General features: G+C 38.0%; 1 pseudogene; it reads right to left on the bottom strand.

The window, feature by feature from the left end:
• Positions 1-3126: 3126 nt before the first annotated feature.
• LOC138173635 (B-cell receptor-associated protein 31 pseudogene) lies at positions 3127-4145 on the bottom strand (annotated as a pseudogene).
• Between the last annotated feature and the right edge of the window lie 17224 nt (positions 4146-21369).

Genomic DNA, 21369 nt, shown 5'->3' with positions numbered 1-21369 from the left:
TTGGCAAAAGAGGTAATACAAAACTTTTCTCAACCCAATAAAGTCTTTGAAAATTAGAATGGACAATATAGAAACCACTGACTTGTTAAACAACAAGAAATATTTAAACAAAGTCAAGAGACTAAAAAACAGAATACAATTTAATATATCTCATAGTAAAACCAATTGACTTAGAAAACAGGTTCAGGAGAAAAAAATTAAGAATCACTGGACTGCATGAATGCCATGATCAATAAAAGAGCCTAGACATCATGTTTCAAGAAAATTTCCCAGATATTCTACAACCACAGAGCAAGGTATTTCTGCCTTTCACTCCCATGTAATCATACAACTTTTCAAAGAAACATTTAACAAATTGGTTTTTAAAACTAACTATTCTTATAATAACTTGAAAACTGTATCTTTTTACTCTTGTTTATTTATGTAAATGATTGCCTGTGAAGTGGGCAATATATTGAAATTTCATGAAAAGCTACATTTTTCACTACTGTTTATAGATGCCCTAACATTGATCTACATCAATACAAAATCAAAATCCTCCTTTGTTGTATCATTTTCATTTAAAAAATCTGTTAATTATATTGAAATTTACTCAGTGTGGAATTTTTATCAATATGTTTGCCAGATAAAAATGCTAATATCAGTTTCAATAAAGTATCATACAAATGTAATCAAATGAGGATTTTTATATGTTTTTCTTCATTCACTTACAATGCAAAATAAAATCTTTTAGTTCCTCAATTGATCACAAAGGTCATTAGATTTATGGACAATATTGGGTCCAACTATATTACCTTCAAGTAGAACCTCTGGAAACTGTTTTGCTTATGATTTCCCACAAAATCATTTAAACCATATAAATAGATATTTAGCACCAATATTTTTTCTATCAAAATTTTTAGCTTAACAATTCTGTAAGCAATCTTTCATGATGCAAACTAATGTTTTGATGTCAGATATATGGTTTTTGAAAAAAAAGTTTTGTTTTATTAAAAATATAATTTTTTTTCTGAAAAAAAAACATCTTTTCTTACCAAATGTGCACTGTATTCCAGAAATCTTAGTACAGTTTTAAGTGTAAATATTTATTAAACTTTAACAACTTAAAACTGTACTAAGGACACCCAGTATTCTCCATGTATACTTTCATGACATTTCAATTTATTGAGTTTTGTACTACCTGAAGCTAAATTATTACTATAGAACAAACAGTCTTTCATTTTCATCACTAATGTTGTACTGGAGGATCCCTCTGGTAAATATAATGGATCATATTTTCTGGACTTTTTACTTTGTTTTTCTATATTTGCTATACATAAACTGCCTCTTCTACCTGTGCTTGTGCTAACATCAGCTGCTCCAATGAGTTTTCTCTTCAACTCAGCTAAGTATTTATACATTACTATTTCTCTTAAAATTAGTAAAGTAAAAAAAATATATAGAGACAAATTTAAATTGAATGAAATTACAAATCATCATCTTATAACTATTTCTGATAGTTTAATTTTTTTTTTCATGACAATTTCCTTACATTTTATTTCTTGGGGGTTTTCCCCAATTTTCTAGTAGTAAAGCATGGTAACATACTGCAACCTGTGGATGCTTTGTCTTTCTGACACTTGGGATTCATCCCTTTCAGCATAACATAAAACAGCCTTTTCTTTTTTGTACTTTTTTCTGTTTCCTCAATACCCATGAGAAACATCGAAAGAATGAAAATATCCTCCTCTTTCTACTGATTTTCCCTTGTATGGTCTCCTTTCCTTTGTCATCACTTATTCTCTCACTCTCAATGGGTATGGGGTCTTCTTCTATAACATCTGGTACTGGGCACAGCTTGACCTTCCGTCCATAGTAGGTAGGTATTTCCTCACTGAAATTTTCCCTGTAAGTGAAGTGCTGGTACTCTTCCTTTACATAGGTAACAGGGGCTATAAACCAAATCCCTCCTTCATCACCACTATCACTAGAGGATTCTTCTTGGTTTTCTGTATACTGGCACAGAGGCACTGCCCATGTAATATGGTCACCAGCATCAGTTTGAGCTGTTACTTCATTGTTTGGGTTAATGTCAATTTCGACATTAGTGGGACTATATATAGATCACTGGTTCATTGGTCCCAAAGTCCAGACTGCACTGGCCTCTCACTTTGTCCTTCACATCTATGTGTTGATAAATCTGGAAATGGCCACAGCTGCTGATGATCTAGCCCTGATAGTTTAATTTTTAAAAAGTTGCAGTTTGTGGAACACTCCATTTTATTGGGATGTACTTACTAAAATGAATAATATTGAGAAATGTGACAGAAATTATTGCTCCAACTAATTATCTTATAAATGACTCAAATGGTATGCTCTGGAGGTCAATGAAATTTTTGTGTCAAAGGTTAGGACCTGATCAACCTTGGAATAAAATTTTCATTTCTGGAGAGGATGATAAACTCTGAAATTTAATCAGTCACACCAAACTCAAGTCCTACCCCCTCTATCATCTAAGATGTTCACCATTTAAGCAGGGTAAGGTACCAATTCCTATACTTCATGCTGATACCATTAGGTCTACCAGTCATTAGAATTGTTTCAGCATCTACCTGTATGAAAACTTTCAGGCAAAGGGCATGTATGAAAGAGATTTGTTTTTAAATCAGCACAAATACAGGGAAGGCAAGGAATCATTTTTATTCAATGCAGCATGGATTTTAGTATTTACAATTGTTAGCTGACATGAATTGTATGCCTGGAGAAAGGAAGGTTTTCCTTTTCCCCCCCTTTTGATTAACAAACTTTATTTCTCCAAGAGAAGCTGGGAACTACTACTAAACCAAGCCCAGAAGTACCCACACTGGAGAGAACACAAGATTCCTCATCCCACGAAATAATAGCAGAGAGCTCTTCACAGCAAAACAGCCACCACCCCAAACCCTGAACCAAATCTCAGGTGGCCCCTCCTCAGACAGCAATCCCCTTTGTTCTTTGGAATAGGAAGAAAAGGAGGTAGATGCTGGGAAGGAGGGGAGAGCAAAGGGGGACTAAATGAGGAGCGGCCCAAGCTTGGGAAAAGAGGTACTACAAAACATTCTTCTCCTGCCCCAACCCCCAATCTCTGGGGTTGCCCTCTACATTCAGGGTAAGACAAGGTGGGGAGGGGTGGCTCAGTGGTCAAAGTTAGTCAAAGGTTATTTACAAGCTGAACAAAAGTGAAAGCCCAAAGCAGTTGAGTCAGCAGTGGAGTTTATGAAGCCTGCGGAAGGTACAGATCCCAACCCCCAGGAAGTGATGGTTAGATGGGGCAGGGGGCCTTCTTTATGTTCCCCCCTTCCCCATGCGATGCAGAGAGAAGCGGACTAGTCGCCGGAAGGAAGACGAGGAAGGGAAGAGGAAGGCAAGCAAGCCTTCACTGCTCTTTCTTGTCTGTGGGCCCGTCCACTGCAGCCTGGAGGTGGGCATGCTCCTCCAGCAGGCGGTCGTAGTCTTTGGCCAAGCCTTCGGACTGCTTGCGCATGGCCAGGGCCTCGTTTTCTGCTCTCTTCAGGTTTCGCTTGCTTGTGGCCAGCTCCTCCCTGAGTTTCCTGAGTTCAGTCTTCAGGGTGGTGTTCTCCACTAGCACGTCGTCCCTCGGGTCTGATTTGCCATTGCTGGCGCCAGCTTCCTTCTTCAGCTTCTCGTTTTCCTCTATGTATTGCTTGGCGGCTTTGCTGGCACCCTCAGCCTGTTTTTTGAAGGCTTCATTGGAGGCCAACAGAGTGGCCTGCTGGGAGATAAGGCTCACCAGGCGTCTGAGCGGGAAAGACAGCAACAGAGAGAAACCAGCGACGTGGAGGTTCCTCTGGGCTCGGAAGAGTTTCGTGTGCAGGTGCTGCAGGGCGCTCGGGTTACTCCGCCAGCTCACCTTCCCTGCCCCGTCTTCGTACTTAAAGATCTCCCTCCCAGCGTCGAGGAGAAGCAGCGCCTGGAGGACGAGAACCACAAAGAAGGCGTTGCCGTGGCTCACCAGCAGTTGCACCAGGCGGGACTTAAAGATCTTCTGCCATCTTTTGGGAGAAATGAGAGGAATGCAGAGCAGCAGCACGGCAACGATCTCTGCATAGAGGACGGCAGCAACCACAGCCCACTGGAGGCTCATCTTTGGTCACTAGCCGGTTTTGACCTGGTTGGTTGCTGGGTGGACGCACCCCCAGTTCCCCAGGAAACGGCCTGAGGGCCCTAGTTGCCCGGGCAACCTTCCCAGTGGCATGTGCTAGAAGCTCGCGTGCCCACCCTTCCAGGCAGGCGACACGCAGGTTGCTCTAACCCCCTGGTCCTCCAGTGCCTGACGACGCTGCTCCCGCGAGGTCCCCGGACTACTGCGGCAGCAGTGCCAGAAAGGAGAGTTTTCTAATTCAATTGTTTGGTTAATTGCCAAGCTAACCAAGTTTGTGTCTTTTTTGTTTTTGGTTAGTTTTTGGCTTGATTCGGTCTCAACATTAGGAATCTCTATTGAGTGGATCATTTCAAATTACTGTTATAAGAGGAATATATTGAATAGAATTCAGTCTTTCATAGACGGGGGCCATGTAAGACCTGAGTGTCATAGACTATTGTATTGCCAGTCCTTTTAGGTCAAAGAGAAATAGGAGCAAATGCATCCATAATGAAGAAAACCAGCAAATTCATTAACTAATATCCTACTCCCATAGGAAGATTACAAATTGTAATATTTGTTAGTATTGTACTTTGATTACCGATGTGAAAGAGATTTCTGGTTAAGGTGCCTATGTGGTGGTTTACATAGGAGCCCAACAATTAAAAAAAAAGATACAACAACGAGAAACTGTGAACACTGGAAGAGTCATCCTGCCGGAGAAGCCAGGATGAGTATATGGAAACAGACTACAAACCAAATACAGGACCACACACTTGTGCCATGACTGAGGAAGGTCTAGGTAGTACAGAAAATCATCTACCACTGTGATCAAAGAAACTCCAGGGAGTGTTAGGATTTGGGCGGAGAAAATAGAAACAGCAGTGCTATGACCAGAGAAATTCCAGTGGGGAATGTAAGACTAACAGCACCTTGATTGTGGATGTCACAAGGTGGACAAAAGATCACCCAGTACTCTGATTGGGAAAGCAAAAGGGAGGTTAGAATACTACTCAGTGCCGTGATCAAGGAAACTAAAGTGGTATAAAAGACTACCTAGCACAATGATCAGAGAATATTCAAGGGAGATAGAGACTATTCAGAACAAGGAAACCTCAGACGAAGGAGAAGAAAAATCAGTACTCTGTTCGAGGAGAACAAGATATAGAATTCCAACAGGGTACACTGAAGTCTGGTGCTCTGAGGGCAGACACACCAAGATAAATAGAAGCCAAAAGCAGAAACCCAAGAAAACAAGATCAAGTTCAAAGGAACTGACAAGTCCATCCAAGAGTGTTGCTGGAAGCATAGCTTGAGTCTGATGCTAAGTCCAAAACCAAGAACTGGCCATAGAAATATGATTAAAGAGAAGACAATGAACATTATGCAGAAATGTGGTGGATCAAGAATCATCCAAGAGGAAAACTCAAAAGAAAACAATAACTCCACAACTATAAGCAGAGTTTTAGAGAAGAAAATAACTTGACCACAAATAAGATATAAGAATATCTGAAAGAAATTAAGTGATATAAAACATAATTATAATTGAAAAGAAAACTGTGAGGGAATAACTTGCAATAAAAATTAATTGATTACAAAAGAAAGTAGTTGGCTTACCCAAGAAATAAACCCTTTAAAATTAGAATGGACCAATATATGAAACATGAAAAAAAAAAGGAAAAAAACAAAGTTGGAAAAAATGGGAGAAATGTAAACTATATATATTTTTTCATGTCACAAGGGGTCTTTTTATTTTTAAAGCTTTTAAATTTATTTTAACTTACGTACAGAATAAGAAAAGAAAAAAAAAACATTTCCAGGTACACAGTAGAACATAAGAGAACATTCTATATAAAGCAATAAATTTCCATTTCAAGAAAACCTATATAATAAATATTACACATTATTTTCAAAGTTGTCCATAAGTTATACACTATTAAAAACAACTGATATAGAAAACAGGTCAAGAAGACATAAGCATATATGGAATGCTAGAAAATCATTACAAAAATAAAGCTTGGATATTTTATTTCAAGAACTCTTAAATTTAAAATGCCTCCAACCTCTTAAAAAAAAGGCAAAGGGAAAATAGGGGGGAAAAGTCATCAATATATTTTCTAAAAAATATATCAAAATAAAAACTCCAAGAAATTCCAAAACCTACATCCAGATCTTCCAGGTCAAAGAAAAAATTGCAAGCAGCCAGAAAGAGTTTAAGTACTAAGAAACTACTGTGAATGCTTACGTAGGACTTGAGAACTACTGCTTTAAAGGAGAGGAAATCTTAGGATCTAATAATCCAAAAGGGAAAAGAAAAAGGCTTCCAAACGAGAATAACAGCCTGAAAAACTGAATATAATCCTATAGAGAAAAAAAGGCCCATTGATGAAGAAAAGATTATCAATACTAGAGCTGAGTAAAATTTTTGAAATTCGAACACAAAGTGTTTGAAGTGAAGTCAAGAGAAACCTAGAAAGATAAAAAATGAACAAATAGAAGTGGCTATATGATGAGGAAGGATTTATAGTCTAATAAGGGGAGAATAATCAAGTGTTGCTTAGTGTCTTCATGAAAAATATTACAAAAGGGAGAAGTGACAGAAGTATCATATCCAAAATCCAAAGCTCCCCCATGAAAGAAAAAACCATTGTAAACATCCAAAAATGAACAATTTAAATTCCAAGGAATCACAGTTAGGATCTCGCAAGACCTGGAAGTTTCTACTATAAGTAATAGGAAAACTTGTAAAAACAATATTCCCTAAAGTAAAATTACAAGCAGTAATAACTAATCCTTAAAAACTGAACATAATTCTATGGGGAGGGGGGGAGAACAGATCTTTAATAGAATAAAGGACTTTGAAGTATGAAATGATCAGAGCATAGTAGGAACTTTGAAATAAAAACACAAGAATCAACAGAAACCTCAAAAGGTATATTTATCTGAAAATTTGGAAAAGGCTATATGACGATATAGTGCTAAGATTCTAATAGATGAAAAAAAAAGTTGTAGACCACAAAGATCAATAGTATTCCTATATAATATTTACAAAATCCAAGAGTCAGTAACAGAAAAGGAAGTCACATTCCAAAAAAATATGGAGTACATAAAATGCTTGTGGATTAATATGCTAAAGCACCCAAATTACTTATATAGATATAATTACAAAATTCTACTGAAAAAGTAAAGAATAACTTAAAATAGAGAAATATTCAGTGTTCCTGGTTAGGCTGTACCAATATAATAAAAATGACAATAATACCAAAGTTAATTTATAGTTCCAATGCTATACCAATCAAACGGCCAAAGGGATATTTTACAGATTTCAATAAAATAAAACCTATGTGGGGAAGCAAAAGAACTACAATAGTGGTTTCAAATTCAAATAGAAATGGAGACCACTAAGCTGTACACAAGTATCCCTGTGGTCACATATTGATTTAGAAAAATATTTGTTAATATTATCTGTCTACTGTTATATTTTATTTATTTTGTTAAATATTTCCCACTTATATTTTAATCCAATTCCAGTCAGACTATCGTAGGCCACAAAGGTCCCATTAGACACCTCTGATCTAGAACACCAAAGGAAATAGTTGGGAAAAAAACCCACATATAAAAGAAATAGTATTTCTAGACCTTGAACTATATTATAAAGTAGCAGTCATCAAAACCATTTGATATAAAATATAGAGTAGATAAATGGAACAGACTAGATTAGAAAGAATCAGAAATAATGGAACAGAATAATGCATTGTTCAATAGACCCCAAAATATAAATTGATTAGGAAAAAACTCCCTATTAGATAAAAACTTCTATGAAAACAAAAGAGCAGTCTGACAGAACCAACATTTCACCAACATTTTATGCCATTGTTTCTGTTTTGGCCAGAAACCCTGAGCGTCTTCCCCTCCCAGACAGATTTTTTTTTTTTTGAGTAGGTAAAAGAGGCCAATTTTTGTTCCATTTCTTACTTCTTGAGCCTACACACACATATAAGACGATTGTAACAATAGAAATGGAAATAATTACGACCAAAACTGAATGGTATACAAAGAAATTAATGGACCCAGAGAAGTACCTCCTAATTCCATTTCAGAGCTGGAAGGTCCATGGACATAATACATTGCATTTCAGACTTTTCTGATGTATTGATCAGTTTCACTATTTTGTCCTCTTTTCTTTAAAAAATAATATTTATTGACACAGAGTACATGGGCTGTACCAGCACAGACCCAACCATAGTAGAGCTGGAGCGAGGCCGGATGAACTGACTCACCCACTGCAGGGGTGTAACAGCAAGTACCCTAGCATACCCAGGATGGCTGCTAGCACAGGTTCTTAGATCTCTTTTTCTAAAAGAAAGCAACTCAAAAGGGCTTAACAATCTTAGTTTAATTAAACGTATATCATTTACCTAGATCAGCGGAAAAAGTCAGCACCCTGAACTTCAGAGAAAATACAAATAGAAGTTAGAAGCAGACAAAAAATACAGAGAAAATAACAATTCAATAGACCATAGACAGGGCTTCACAAACCTATGTCGTTACCAGAGAGAGAAGCACCAACATCTGGGTTTTCAAAGCCTGCGGGGGAGGGGGGGGCTTAACAGCTACCCTGAGTCTCATTTAACCAAACATTACAACCTTCATGACCCACTGCCTAATTACAAAGTAACAAAAGATGGGCCTTCCTAAAAAACAAGCCTTCCCTAAGCAAGCTTTTCTTGTTGTGCTCCAAGTGAGGCCCATTAAAGGAGAGGGAAGATCTTCAAATTCCCTAGGTCTATTAAGGGGCAGGGAAGATCTTCAAATTATCTTACCATTACATTCAGTCCCAAGATCTTTCTTGCCTGTTACATAGGCAATTATAGCGGAATTGGCATTAACATCTCTTAAGTACAACACAATCCCCACAAAATAAATACATCACATTTGCAAGATATGAAACATGATAACTCATTACCAGAGTGGTCACACTGCCTTAAACAAACACAAAGTACATAGCATTATAATCCCCTCAATCCAAAACAAAAATACCCAAATAAAGTCCTCTTGGGGGTGTGTCCTTCCCCCCACACCACCCTTGCAGGCTTCCTCCTGGCACTCTCAGGTGCAGGTTCTAATGAGCCAAGTCCCAGTCTTAACATTGCTCCAGCTCCCACTTCCAAGTCTTATGGGGTGACTGGGCAACAAAGTCAACAGTGTGGGGTCCTTGGGGGTCCACAGCACTTCCCCCCACCCACCACAGACAATTCCACCTTCCCCCTGGGAGTCAAACTGTCCCAGGGGCACTGAACTCCTGGGTTCCTCTTTCTCCTGCAGGAGGCAGCCTCTCCTGGCTTCTGCCCTAGCAGCACTCTGTTCCTACTCTCATCTCACTGAAGTTAGCATACAGGCAGTTCTCAGCTCCTGCTCCATGGCTCCACAGAATCACAGCTACCACAACTGGGAAACAAACTATTATCCCAGCCCCCATAATTCCCTTTTAGTTTGCAGATCCTGTCCAACTATTCCATTTATAGCAACAAGCACCCTAGCATAACCAGGATGACTGCTAGCACAGGTTCTTTGATCTGTTTTTCTAAAAGAAAGCAATGCAAAAAGGGTTAACAATCTTACTTCAATTAAACATATATCATTTACCTACCTAGTTTAGGGGAAAAAGTCAGCACCCTGAACTTCAGAGAATACAAACCATAATCGCTCTCAAGCCCAAAAAGCATTCTTGGAAGAGCTCAAGAAGGATTTTAAAACTCAAATTAGAGAGGTAGAAGATAAATTGACTAATTATTTTAAAAATACAATTGGCAATATGGAAAAAAAAATTCACTGAACAAAACAACTCCTTAAAAAATATTTGTGATTAAGATGGCAGAGTAGAAACAGGACCTCCACGTGGCTCCAGCTTCCACCTTCCCCAATTCATGTAAAAGGGGACTCTGAACAAACTTTGGAGCTACAGAAGCCACAAAATGACACCGAGAAGCTAACCCCCCTCTGAGGACAGCCCAGCAGGAATCAGCCAGCGCAGGGCTCTAGGAGCCAAGGCCAGGCACTGGTGAGCCAGAGGTTTTAGCCCCAGAGTGGCCCTGACCAGCCACTGGCTGGAGGAACTCCAGATCACCAGCAGCTGTGGCCGTTTCCAGATTTATCAACACATAGATGCAAAGGACAAAGTGAGAGGTCAGTGCAGTGTGGACTTTGGGACCCAGTAGTTGGGAGAGCCTTGGCTTTTGCCCCCAGGGCTAGAAGCCACTGAGCTGCCTTGGCACAACTGGAGCCACATTGCAGCTTCAGCTCTTGGCCTGCAGAGTGTAGGGGGACCAGGCAACCAGTCTGAGGGGTAATCGCTCTTGCTTTGACCTGCTTGGATCTGGATTGTGGTCTAGAGTGGAGGTCCTGAGGTGTGTGACCATCTTGCCAGAGCATGTGGAGACCTCAGAAAGGGCACCTATCTAATACCTCTGGCAGCTGAGAAAACCCCAGCGTTTGGGATGGAAGCTCCCCTGTCTGGTGGCAGAGTCCTACTGTGGCAAAAAGCCCAAAAGTCAAGTAATAGAGTGGCAACATGACCAGGCAAAGGAAGCAAAACAAACAGAAGAATCCAACATTAGACTCCTCTTTTGGGACAAAAAGGAGCAAAGCATGGAACAGGAGGAAGACAGTGAAGTCAGAACTCCTGCACCAAAAACTTCAAAGGAAAAAACGAGCTGGTTACAGGCCACAGAGGACCTTAAGAAGCAGATAAGACAAGTGGAGGAAAAATTGGGAAGAGAAATGAGAATGATTCAAGAAAATTATAAATTGAGAGTCAACAGCCTGTCTGAGGAAAATAACACCTTAAAAAGCAGACTAATTCAAATGGCAAAAGAGGCTCAAAAAGGCAATGAGGAGAAGAATGCCTTAAAAAGCCGAATTTGCCAGATGGAAAAAGGATCTCAAAAGCTCACTGAGGAGAATCATTCCCTCAGATTTAGAATGGACCAAAGGGAAGCTAGTGACTTGAGGAGAAATCAAGATGCTATTAAACGATCCAAACAAATGAAAGAAGACAATGTGAAAAATCTCATGGGTAAAACTACTGACCTGGAAAATAAATCCAGGAGAGATAATGTAAAAATTATTGGACAACCTGAAAGCCATGATCAAAGAGAGAACCTAGAAATCATCCTCCAAGAAATTCTCAAGGAAAACTGCTCTGATGTTTTAGAACCAGAAGGCAAAATAGAGGTTGAAAGAATCCACTGATCACCTCCTGAAAAAGATCCCCAAAAAGAAAACTCCTAGGAATATTATAGCCAGGTTCCAGAATTCCCAGATCAAGGGGAGAATATTACAAGCAACCAGGAAGAAACAATTTGAATATTATGGAAACACAATCAGGATAACACAGGATCTGGCAGCTTCTACACTGAGGGATCGAAGGATCTGGAATACGATATTCCGGAGGTCAAAGGAGCTGGGATTAAAATCAAGAATCACTTACCCAGCAAAACTGAGTATCATATTTCAGGGGAAAATATAGTCATTCAGTGGAATAGAGGACTTTTAAACATTCTTGATGAAAAAACCAGAGTCAAATAGAAAATTTGACATTCAAATACAAGAAGCAAGAGAAGCATGAGAAGGTAAACAGGAAAAAGTAATCATAAGGAATTTATCAAAGTTGAACTATTAACATTCCTACATGGAAAAATGATAATTGTGAGATGCAGTGGCAGGCCGGGAAGGCGCAGCACAGCCAGCAGACGCAGAGGCAGGCTGGGAAGGCGCGGCACAGCCAGCAGACGCAGAGGCAGGCTGGGAAGGCACGGCCGGCAGATGCAGAGGCAGGCCCGGAAGGCATGGCCAGCAAAGGCAGGCCCGGAAGGGGCCTGATCAACTCTGAGGGCAAGTTTTCCCACCAACCACAAGGTCCACTACCAGGCCTATCACCAAAGGACCGGGACTAGAAAGAGCAAGGTAAGAAGCAAATACAGGGGCCTGTGTCCTGGACAGCAAACACTCCTGGAGCTACCACTTCATAGCCAAGAAATTTTTTTAAAAAAGCCCTTTTCAGGACCTCCAAAGTCCACGATGACAGAGTGAACCTCACTTTCTCCAAACTCCCCCTCTGACCTTGAAGACATAGTAACTCTTGCCTCAGGGCAAAACCCTCTACAGTAAAGGCTTGGGATCCTAGAGGAAGGGCATGGCTAGGACCCTGCCTCAAAATGGGTAGAAAGCAGACTACAAAGACAAAGACTCTGGAGTCCTACTATCCTCAGAGGGAGTAAACAACCTCAGAGGGAGATAATGTGGACTCCACACCCAAAGCTGAAACTTCAACAGGGAATGGGTCTCAAGCACAGAAGGCTCTCCTGGATGAGATCAAAAAGAACTTTGAAAACAAAATGAGAGAGATAGACGACAAAATGAATAATTCTCTCAAAATCAAAATAGCAGAATTAGAAAAACATTATAATGAGGAAAACATCTCTCTAAAAAGAAAAGTTTATGATATGGAAAAGGAGCTCCAAAAATTAACCAAGAAAAATGATTTTCTAAAAACTAGAATTAACCAAATGGAAACAAATAACTCTATGAGGAACCAAGAATTAGTCAAGCAAAACAACAAGAATGAAAAATTAGAAAAAGAGGTAAAATACCTCAAAGAAAAAATAACTGACCTGGAGAACAGATCCAGGAGAGATGATCTGAGAATCATAGGCCTACCAGAAAATTATGATGAAAAAATGAGCCTGGACAACATTCTCCAAGAGCTCATTAGGGAAAACTGCCCTGAGATACTAGAACCTGAGGGTAAAATGGAAATCGAGAGAATCCACCGGACACCTGCTGAAAGAGATCCCAAACTGAAAAGTCCTTGAAATGTTGTGGCCAAACTCCAGAATTACCAGATAAAAGAGAAAATACTTCAAGCGGCCAGAAAGAAACAATTCAAATATCGAGGGTCCACAGTGAGGATTGCACAGGATTTGGCAGACTCTACACTGAAAGATCGGAGGCAGTGGAATACAATTTTCCGGAGGGCAAAAGAGCTAGGGTTACAACCAAGGATCACATACCCAGCAAGACTGAGCATATTCTTCCAGGCAAAGAGATGGTCATTCAACAATATAACAGAGTTCCACACCTTCTTGATAAAAAAGCCAGAACTCAATGGAAAATTCAACCTCCAATTATGAGATGCAACAGTGACTTAGAAAGGTAAACAAGGAGAACATACACACACCCTGCTATTTGATAAGAGCAAACTGGTTATAGACAAGTAGAGGGTATGAATACATAAAATGATGATTTTAAAAAATCTCATTAAGGGCTACAAAGTGACTGCAATGGAAGAAAGGGAATGGATGAAGTGGAAAAGGGTAAATTATCCCACACATAGAGGCATAAAAACTGTATAGCAGAGATAAAAAAAGGGAGGGAGTTGGGAAGCATATGAGCTTTTTCCTCATTGGTTCTGGTACAAGGAGGGAATAACAACCAGTTAAGCATAGGACTCTAGAGAGAAGAAACTCAAAATTATCATTTTAGAGGGAAAGAGGGGAGGGTGAGGAGCTTCACATGAGATTTGTTCCTGTTACTCTTGGTGTGAAGAAGAAATAACATACATAATTAAGCATAAAAATATCCTACAGGCAGTAGGAGGGGGAAAGGGTTACGAAAGGGGGGTGGGAGTGGTTTGTAAGGAGGGAAGAAGTAAGGGGAAAGGGGAGGAAAAGGGAGGGGGCCTGAAAAGGGAACACTGAGGGAGGCAGTGGTCAAAAAGAAAACTATTAAGGGGGGGAAATATGAATTAACAGGGGTGGGAATAGGATGGAGGGAAAGAAACAGATAACAATCATAACTGTAAATGTGAATGGAATGAACTCTCCCATAAAATGGAGACGGATAGCAGAATGGATTAGAAATCATAATCCTACAATATGCTGTTTACAAGAAACACATCTGAAACAGAGGGATACACACAAGGTAAAGGTAAAAGGTTGGAATAAAATATATCATCCCTCAGCTAAAGTAAAAAAAAGCTGGGCTACCAATCCTTATCTCAGATAAAGTAAAAGCAAAAATTGACCTAATTAAAAGAGATAAGGAAGGAAACTATATCCTGTTAAAAGGCACCATCGAGAATGAAGCAATATCATTACTTAACATATATGCACCAAGTGGTGTAACATCCAGATTCTTAGAGGAGAAGGTAAAGGAATTAGAGGAACAAATAGATAGCAAAACTATACTAGTGGGAGACCTTAATCTCCCCCTCTCTGAACTTGATAAATCCAACCTCAAAATAAACAAGAAAGAAGTTAAAGAGGTGAACAGGATTTTAGAGAGGATAGGTATGATAGATCTCTGGAAAAAAACTGAATGGGGATAAAAAGGAATATACTTTCTTCTCAGCGGTTCATGGCACATACTCAAAAATTGACCATGTCCTAGGGCATAAACACCTCACAATTCTATGCAGTAAGGCCGAAATATTAAATGCATCCTTCTCAGATCATAATGCAATAAAAATTATATGCAAGAAAGGGCCAGGGAAAGACAGACTAAAAAGTAATTGGAAATTAAGCAATTTAATCCTGAAGAATGAGTGGGTCAAACAAGAAATTATAGAAACAATCAGTAATTTCATTCAAGAGAATGATAATAATGAGAAAACATACCAAAACCTGTGGGATGCATTAAAGGCAGTTCTAAAGGGAAGTTTTATATCCCTGAGTGCATACACGATTAAATTAGAGAAAAGGGAGCTGAACAAATTGGGCATGCAATTAAAAAAACCTAGAAAAAGAACAAATTCAAAATCCCCAATTAAATACTAAATTAGAAAGATTGAAGACAAAAGGAGAGATTAATAAAATTGAAATTAAAAACCTACTGAATTAATAAATAAAACCAAGAGCTGGTTTTACGAAAAAACCAACAAAATTGATAGACCCTTAGTCAATATGATAAAAAAAGAAAGAAAGAAGAAAACCAAATTATGAGTATCAAAAACGAAAAGGGTGAATCTACCTCCAAAGAAGAGGAAATCAAAACAATAATTGGGAATTATTTTTCCCAATTGTATACACATAAATTTGACAATCTTAGGGAAATGGATGAATATTTACAAACATACAAGTTGCCCAGATTAACTGAAGAGGAAGTAAATTACTTAAATCATCCCATCTCAGAAAAAGAAAGTGAAGAAGCCATCAGTCAGCTCCCTAGGGAAAATTCTCCAGGGCCAGATGGATTCACTAGTGAATTCTATCAAACATTTAAAGAACAATTGATTCCAATACTCTACAAACTATTTGGGAAAATTAGTAAAGAAGGAGTCCTACCAAATTCTTTTTATGACACAAATATGGTACTGATACCTAAATCAGGAAGAGATCAAACAGAGAAAGAAAATTATAGACCAATCTCCCTCATGAATATAGATGCAAAAATTCTAAATAAAATGCTAGCAAAAAAAACTACAGCAACTTATCTCAAGAATAATACATTTTGATCAGGTAGGATTTATTCCAGGAATGCAAGGATGGTTTAATATTAGGAAAACCATCAGTATAATTGATCATATCAACAATAAAACTAGCAGAAACCACATGATCATCTCAATAGATGCAGAAAAGGCTTTTGACAAAATACAACATTCATTCCTATTAAAAACATTAGAAAGTATAGGAATAAATGGAGCCTTCCTTAAAATAATAGGTAGCATCTATTTAAAGCCATCAGCAAGTATTATATGTAATGGGGAGAAGCTAGAAGCATTTCCCATAAGATCAGGGGTGAAACAAGGGTGTCCACTATCACCCCTCTTATTCAATCTTGTACTAGAAATGTTAGCAGTAGCAATTAGAGAAGAAAAAGAAATCAAAGGAATCAAATTAGGCAAAGAAGAGACCAAGCCATCACTCTTTGCAGACGGTATGATGATATACTTAGAGAATCCTAGAGAATCAAGTAAAAAACTACTTGAGACAATAAAGAAATTTGGCAAAGTTGCAGGATATAAAATAAACCCACATAAGTCCTCGGCATTCCTATATATTTCCAATGAAATTCAACAGCAAGAGATAGAAAGAGAAATCCCATTTAAAGTTACTGTAGACATTATAAAATATTTGGGAATCTACCTGCCAAAACAAACCCAGGACCTGTATGACCGTAACTACAAAACACTTTTCACACAAATAAAGTCAGATCTAACTAATTGGAAAAATATCAATTGCTCATGGCTGCGTCGAGCTAATATAACAAAAATGACAATTTTACCTAAATTAAATTATATATTTAGTGCCATACCAATTAATTTACCAAAAACACTACTTTATAGAGCTAGAAAAAATAGTAACAAAATTCATTTGGAAGAATAAAAGGTCCAGAATATCAAGGGAATTAATGAAAAGAAATGCTAGGGAAGGTGGACTAGCTATACTAGATTTCAATCTGTATTATAAAGCAGCAGTCATCAAAACTACTTGGTACTGGCTGAGGAATAGAGGAGTAGATCAATGGAATAGATTAGGCACATGAGATTCAGAAGTCAATGACTATAGTAATCTATTGTTTGATAAACTCCCAGACCCTGGTTTTGGGGATAAGAACTCACTATTTGACAAAAACTGCTGGTAAAACTGGAATATAGTATGGCAGAAACTGGGCATAGACCATTATTTAACACCATATACCAAAATCAAGTCTAAATGGGTGTATGATCTAGGTATAAAGGTTGAGACTGTAAGCAGTCTCCTAAAACAAGGAATAGTTTACCTATCAGACTTGAGAGGGAAAGACTTTATGACTAAACAAGAATTAGGGAACATTATAAAATGTAAAATGGATAATTTTGACTATATGAAATTGAAAAGTTTCTGTACAAACAAAGCCAATGTAACCAAGATTAAGAGGGAGCTGGGAAATTGGGAAAGAATCTTTACAACCTATGTCTCTGACAAAGGACTCATTTCTAAAATATACAGAGAATTGAGTCAAATTTAGAAGAATACAAGTCATTCCCCGATTGATAAATGGTCAAAGGATATGAACAGGCAGTTTTCAGACAAAGAAATTAAAGATATCTATAAGCACATGAAGAAATGCTCTAATTCACTATTGATTAGAGAAATGCAAATCAAAACAACTCTGAGGTACCACATCTCACCAGTCAGATTGGCTAAGATGACAAAACAGGAAAATGACAAATGCTGGAGGGGATGTGGGCAAATTGGAACACTAATGCATTGCTGGTGGAGTTGTGAACTGATCCAGCCTTTCTGGAATTATGCCCAAAGGGCTATAAATACTTTCATACCCTTTGATCCAGCAATACCACTCCTAGGGTTATATCCCAAAGAGATCATAGAAATGAGAGAAAGACCCATGTGTACAAAAATGTTTATAGCAGCTCTTTTTGTGGTAGCAAAGAATTGGAAAGTAAGGGGGTGCCCATCAATTGGGGAATGGCTGAACAAGTTGTGGTATATGCATGTTATGGAATACTATTGTGGTATAAGAAACGAGGAGCAGACAGTCTTCATGTTTACCTGGAGAGGCTTAAAAGAACTGATGCTGAGTGAGAAGAGTAGAACCAGGAGAAATTTGTACCCAATTACAGACACAATGTATGTGTGATGACATACTTTGATAGACTGGACTATTCTCAGAAATGCAGTGATATAAGTCAATCCCAAAAGACTCATGGTGGAGAGAAATATGTGCATCCAGAGAAAGAACTAGAAAGAACTAAGATTATATCCAGGTAGAAGCAAAATACCTGATCTTTTTCCTTCTCTTATTTGGTTTTATGTCCTCTTTACCATTTTTCATTCCAGCTGGTACAATCCGTCCTTATAACCTGACTAATGTATAATGTGAAGGTGTTTGCAGATCCTGTACTTGACTATGGGCCGCCATGGTGGGGAGGGGAGACAGGGGGATAAAATGTGAAACTCAAGGAATTGTGGAATTGAATACTGTAAACTAAAAGGAAATAAACAAATTAATTTAAAAAAAGAAAAATTATATTTGCAACTGATGAAACTTTCTCAATATGAAAATAGTTGTAGGGAATATATATATATATATATATATATATACACATACATACATATGTTTATATCTGAGGTTATATGGGCATATGAATACATATGTGAATGTGTGTATATATGTTTACAGGTATACATAGATAGATGGCACAGGACCAATTTAATATGAAGGGATGATACTTAAAAGGTGAAATTAAGAGGTGAGAGAGGAATATAATGAGAGGTGATGGAGAGAGACAGAATGGGGGTAAACTATCTCATTTAGAAGAGGCAAGGGAAAATGGTTAAAATGGAGGGGAAGAATAGGAAGGCAAAAGGGAAGGTGTCAACCTTATTCTCATTGAATATAGCTCAGGAAGGGAATGACATACACACTAAATAGGGCATCTCACCCTACAGGAGACTAGGGGGAGAGGGGATGAAAGGGGGGATGATGGAAAGGAGGGCAGGCTGGTGGGGAGGGAAGTTGGAAGCACCCACTTTTGAAAAAGGGACAGGATCAAAGTAGAGAATAGAACAAGTGGGAGGTGGGATAGGAGGGAGGGAAATATAGTCAGTCTTTTACAATATATATATATATATGTGTGTGTGTGTGTGTGTATATATATATATATATATATATATATATATATATATATACTATGCTAATGTTTTGTATTAGCTACACATATACAACCTATACTGAACTGTTTATCTTCCCAGTAAGGGTGGGTGACAAGGAAATGAATCTGGAATTCAAAGTTTTAAAATCAAATGTTTAAAATTTATATATACTATTATTAATACTATTTTACATGTAATTGGGAAACAAGATATACAGGCACTGGGACATAGAGATCCACCATGCCCTCCTGGAAAAGTTGAAGGGGGTATGGGTAAGAGCAGATTGGAAGAGGGGATATCCTGTGGGATTGGTATTTTGCGGTGATGGGTAGGGGAAAAACAGGGAGAAAAATTGTAAGTCAAAATCTGATGGAAATGAATGATGTAAATCAGAAGTTAATAAAGCATGTGAAAAATGAAAAATAAATAAATAAATACACATAAATATTAAAAAGAAAAGAAAAAGAAAAGTGGCAAGAGCAAAAACACTGTTACCTGATCACAAGTGACACAATTCTGAACTGACCATGAATATACAGAAACCCTCCCAATCTGCTTTAAAGAACCTAGCTGTGCAGTTGATGCTGTAGATACCAAGTCCATAATCACTGATCTTCCATTAACTCCTTATACTTTTGTCTAAAATTTTTCTCAAGTTACAATAGATACAGTATCATTAGATGTATTCAGAGATATGATGAAGAATCTCTGCTAGTATTAATAAACAGTTAATATTTTCTTTTTGTAAATGAGATTTTATACATATCAGGGAAAGGAAATATTGAGGTGGACATATGTAGCAGCAAGCACCCCAAGCGTCCCCAGGGTTTACTGCCAACAAAGGTTCTTGGATCTTTGATAAAGGAAAGCAACTTAAAATGGGTTAACAAGCTTACTTTAATCAGTCAAATATGTATCGTTTACCTAGTTCAGGGGAAAAAGGTCAGCACCCTGAACTTCAAAGTATACAGACAGAATTATCAAGACAGAAACAGATCAAGTAGACAGATTTCCAAACTGTCCAACCTTTACATCCATACCAAATCAACATCTGGGTTTCAACATCTGGGTTTTTCAAAGCTGAGGGGGGGCTCTCAACAACGGCTTCCCAGAATCCAGATCAAATCACAGAACACTTCTCAAAGTGAGCCCCAAAACAAAGCCTCACATCAGGGCTTATATAGCCTTCTCCTGGTTCAGAGAATGTAACAACCTTATTGACTCACTGGCCAATCAAGAAGTATCTACTGAAAAACAAGCCTCCCACCCCAGGCTCCAGGTGCACTTTAGCTTAGGGGCAGGGAAGATCTTCAAAATTTATATTCCCATTACAGCATAACTCTTTAAAATGTCACTTTAAAAGTCTATGTTTACTAAATTATACATCATTTTAAAATCCAAATTTTTATCTTTATGTCAAGTATTTGTGGTGCTAAGTTCCATTAAAGAACTATTTTCTAAAAACATGAAAAAAGAGAACTATTCAAACAAAGTCAAAAGACTAGGGCAAAAAATCTAAGGTATTTTATCACAAAAACAAGTGGTGTAAAGAAAGATTAAGGATAAAAAGAAAGCTTACGAATCACTGGACTTGGGGCAGCCAGGTGGCTCAGTGAGTAAGAGCACCGGCCCCAGGGTCGGGATGACCTGGGATCGAATCCAGGCTCTGATACTTAGCACCACATCCAGAAATAACTGGCCTGTAACCTTGAGCAAGTTACTTAGCCCTGATTGCTTAAAAAAAAAGAATCACTGGACTCTCTAAATGCCAAGAACAAAAAAAGATTCTAGACATACTTTTTCAAGAAATCTCTAAGGAAACTGCTAGAGGGTGAAGTGGAAATAGAAAGAATTCAATGATTACTTCTTTTAAAAACCCTCCAATTGAAAACTCCCAGGAAAATCATAGCCAAAATCCAGTTTCCCAGTCAAAGAAAAAGTACTGCAAGTATCCAGAAAGAAACAATTCAAATGTAGGGGAGCTGTAGGCAGGATCACAATTTAGCTTCCATAAAGGAGTGGAAATGTCACTGGGATCAATGAAATGTCATATGCCTGTGTTTAAAAAATACCCAACTAGGAAGGAGATTTTTTAAACCCAACTGGAATAAATTGTGGTATATGAATGTAAAGGAATACTATTGTGATATAAGAAATGATGAGCAGTTAGATTTTAGAAAAACCTGGAAAGGCTCACATGAACTGATGCAAAGTGAAGTGAGCAGAACCAGGAGAACATTGTATACAGTAACAGCCACACTATATGATGATCAACTATGAATGATTTAGTTATTCGCAGCAACACAATGATGCAAGACAATTCCAAAAGACTCATGATAAAAAATGCTATTCACATCCAGAGAAAGAACAGAGTTTAAATGTAGATGAAAACTTACTATTTTCACTTTTTTAGGTATTTTTACCTGTTTTGATCAGTCTCTTCTTTCACAACATGACTAAGACAGAAATAGATTTTACATGATTGTACTGATATAACTTATATCAAACTGCTTGCTGTCTTAGGGAGGGGGGAGATGTGGGAAGGAGGGAGAAAACTCAAAAAAAATTTTGAATCAATGCTAAAAATTGTTT

The sequence above is a fragment of the Petaurus breviceps genome, unplaced genomic scaffold, assembly GCF_028583685.1.
Source record: "Petaurus breviceps papuanus isolate PSGF00001 unplaced genomic scaffold, PetGlider_PUasm1.0 129, whole genome shotgun sequence".
In the NCBI taxonomy this organism is placed as follows: Eukaryota; Metazoa; Chordata; class Mammalia; order Diprotodontia; family Petauridae; genus Petaurus; species Petaurus breviceps.
The sequence above is the reverse complement of the archived record's forward strand: the minus strand, read 5'-3'. Positions and strand labels throughout refer to the sequence as shown.